The following is a 3629-nucleotide window of genomic DNA, read 5'->3' on the forward strand; positions in this document are numbered from 1 at the left end:
GAACCAGAGTAAAACTCAGAGTAAAGCAATTGCTCAGTAATTTCTTGTGTCAAGTATGGCCTTAGCTGTAGCTGATGCTTATAAATGCTTATTGATAATGACTCTTTATACACATGCCATGACTTGCTATGAATTACTTAGATTGCCTTTTGAAAATGGGTATGTTCTCTGAATAATATTAAGGTTCATTTTAATTTTTCTGCCCTAGCATATCTATCTTGAGTAAGTTCATAGAAACCGCTCTAAAATACTGAATTTTGAAGCATTAATATGACATTCTTCTTTCAGATGTCTAAGCCTGTCTAATAAAATGAGTTAGTATTAATGAATTCTGAATACTGAACTTCAAAATCAGTCTTAATCGCCTCTTAGGCAAAGACAGGGTCTTGTTCTAAGTCATCTCTAACATCTATCTATCTTTGCTCTTATGGCCAGTAGCACATAATGTCAAGGTAGCTATGGGGTTAGAAATACAAGAAAAAGAGTTTTGCTAACAGCATGACTAGCCTTTTCACAAAACAAATCGTGAGGAACTTCCTAATAGTTATTCATCATTTACCATACACCAACTATGACATCTTGTCTTTCTAATTCCTTATATTTAATTTTAAAATTCCCAATCAGGGCAGGTGTTACAACCATTATCATACATTATAGATGAAAACAAACGAACAAAAAAACAAACCCTAGCAATCAAAATCAAATACCTAAGAAGACTTGAATTCACAATGAAAAGCCAAGCTGTCCTTTTACAAAGCTTCTACACAAGTCTTTCACTATTACTAAATTTGCCAAATGTAGTTCTCTGGAATTTACTATCCTAGATTTACATAAATAGCACTGTTCAGGTGAATATAATCAACATTTACAGTCATAAAAATATACAAATTCACATTTAGTTATAAATACAAACTTAAATGGAGCTATCTGTGAGTCAAAAGTATATCACATAAAGAAACACATACACACAAACACATGACACATACCACATACTTATACAGTATACAAAAGAAGTGTGAAATTGCATTAAAATGGGTGCAACTGAAGACGTTCAAACTAAACAAAAATAGTGAAATACACAAAAGAAATTTTACACTTTTCCTCATCCTTGAGTCCTAAAATAGACACACACATACATACACACACGCACATTCACACACACATACACACATACACAAACTCAGATACACACACTCATATATACACTCACACATGCATATACACTCATAATCTCATCACCACATGCTTATCAGACACACACACACACACACACACATACACACAAATAGACCATCAGGAGGAAGAAAGGAAAGAGGAATGGGATGAAAGGAAAGGAATAATATCAGTGAATATGGTAAACAGTAATATATTTTCTATACTTGAAATTCTCTGAAAAATCTCCACACTATGTATATTGAAAGTACTCTAATATTAAAAAGTTAGTACAGTATAAAAAGATGAGAATTACTTTGTCATTCCTTTGAATATCTGATGTCACATACACTAATGGGACTAACAAAATATAAAATAAACGGGTCATCTCTCTTTCATATGTAGGATGCATACCTCACATGTTCCAATGTCTACCTACACATGGGAATTCACCCAATGAAGACATAAAAAGAAAAGACAGATTTTGACATAGAGCATCCTTAACACTTGCTGAATATGAAAGTTCGCTTCAAGAATTTGTCCATTCCATACACATAGACATCATGATGGACTGAAAAGCTTATTAACTATCATCAAAAATGTCCTTTCAGAATTATTTTCCTTTGCCTGCTTCCAAGGGAAATTATCCGTGGGTTTCTTCGGGGCAATGGTTATCAACCAAGTGCCCTGGCTCATCTTCAAATGTTCTGAACCAAATTTACTGTAATAATGATAACTGCTCCTTCAGCATCCTGATCTTTTTAAACTGCTGTACATCTTTTCATCTACTTCCATTTCCCTTAGGAAGAGTGCGGGTTGAGAAATCATCAGGCCTATTTTTCAATAATATATATCATCAGAAACAATTTTGATAATCATATTATTAGTGTGTATAACCCTTTCCTTCAGAACCCTACTAAAAGGCTCACCTAAATATCCTGCCTTGTTCATATGCTCTATTTATATCTGTAAGTGTCAAAATTCTAAGGGAATCACAGGATTCTTGCTTGATAAAAGGATTCAGTTCTTTTATATAGCAAGCAGAAAATAATTAATAAAATCTAAGCACCTGCTTAAAGTTGGTCTTCAAGATTATTTAAAAATATTCCCTAGCTAACTCATGTGACATAGATTTGAATCCTAGCTCAGAAGTATATTTTTAATGTGTGATGATTTAGCAGAGAGTATTAGATGTATTGCTTTTGGTAACGAACATTTAGATAAGAGTGGCATTCTCAAGATAAGTATTCTCATGAGGTGAGTTCTGATTTCTATATGCGAACTTGCATTTCACTTCAGAATTACGTAAAGAATGAGTGTGGCAACTTTTACGTGTAGAAGATGAGTCCCTCAAAAATAAACTCTGACTCAGTTCCCAAATATCCTCCATCACCTTTCTAATGTCTCATATCAGAACCAGAAATCACAATCCTGTAAGAAATTTCTGAGCTTTAAGAAGCAAAAGATGAGAAGACATAATTCCCATGCTCCACTGTTCAGTAAAATCTCTCTTACCTATAAGTGGAACCACAAGGAGTGACCTTAACCTATAAAAGCTGAGAACGAAAGAGGTGCTTTTCCCCAGGGAAAAGCACACCAATTTGTTGTCAAGGGCCAAATGATCAGGCCTAAAAACATATATACAATATTCATTTAACTGAACTGGTTATATTCATTATATTCATAAACATTCATGCATTCAAGAACAATCTGAAAAAATAGTTTGCATGGATTTGAAGGAAATCAGAGAGAGGTATATGGGAAGGCTTGAATTGAGGAAAGAGAATGGACCAATGTTCTAATTTGTCTTCACAGGAAGACAGAGTCTACGAACCCGGACCCCTGGAAGCTCTCAGAGACTGAGCCACCAACCAAAACCATACATACGTTAGAATCAGACCCCTGACACATATGTACCTGACATGCAACTAAGTCGCCATGCCTTCCTTGTCTAACTTCAGTGGAACAGGATTGGCCTAATCTGGCAGAGACATGATGTTCCAGGGAAGGGGAATACCCAAGACGTACCCACCCTCTTAGTAGGATAATGGAGGGGGACAAGGTAAGGGATTCTGTGAGGTAAGGATGGGGAGAGGGAGCAGCATCTGGGATGTAGATAAATTAATTTAATTAAATAGAAAATAAAGATAACAGTTATTTGATCACAGAAATTTATCTGTAATTTTTTTTAATTTTGAGGTCATAATTTAATTAAATCATTTATACTTTCCCTAGATTCCCTCTAAATTCTTCCTTATACCTCTCATTACTCTCTTTCTAATTCATAGCTTAGTTTTATTTTATTGTTTTTGTAGGTAGATATTTATTTCTAAATATACTCTGTTCAATCTGTATTGTTATCTATTTATGTTTTCAGGGCTGGCCATTTGGAATTGGGTAACCAGTTGTTGTACTCTCCTCTGGAGAAGAATCGCTTTGCTGCTCCAAGCCTTTCTCATTTGCCTACAGTGCTTTGT

The sequence above is a fragment of the Grammomys surdaster genome, unplaced genomic scaffold (assembly GCF_004785775.1).
Source record: "Grammomys surdaster isolate TR1022 unplaced genomic scaffold, NIH_TR_1.0 126076, whole genome shotgun sequence".
Classification (NCBI taxonomy): Eukaryota; Metazoa; Chordata; class Mammalia; order Rodentia; family Muridae; genus Grammomys; species Grammomys surdaster.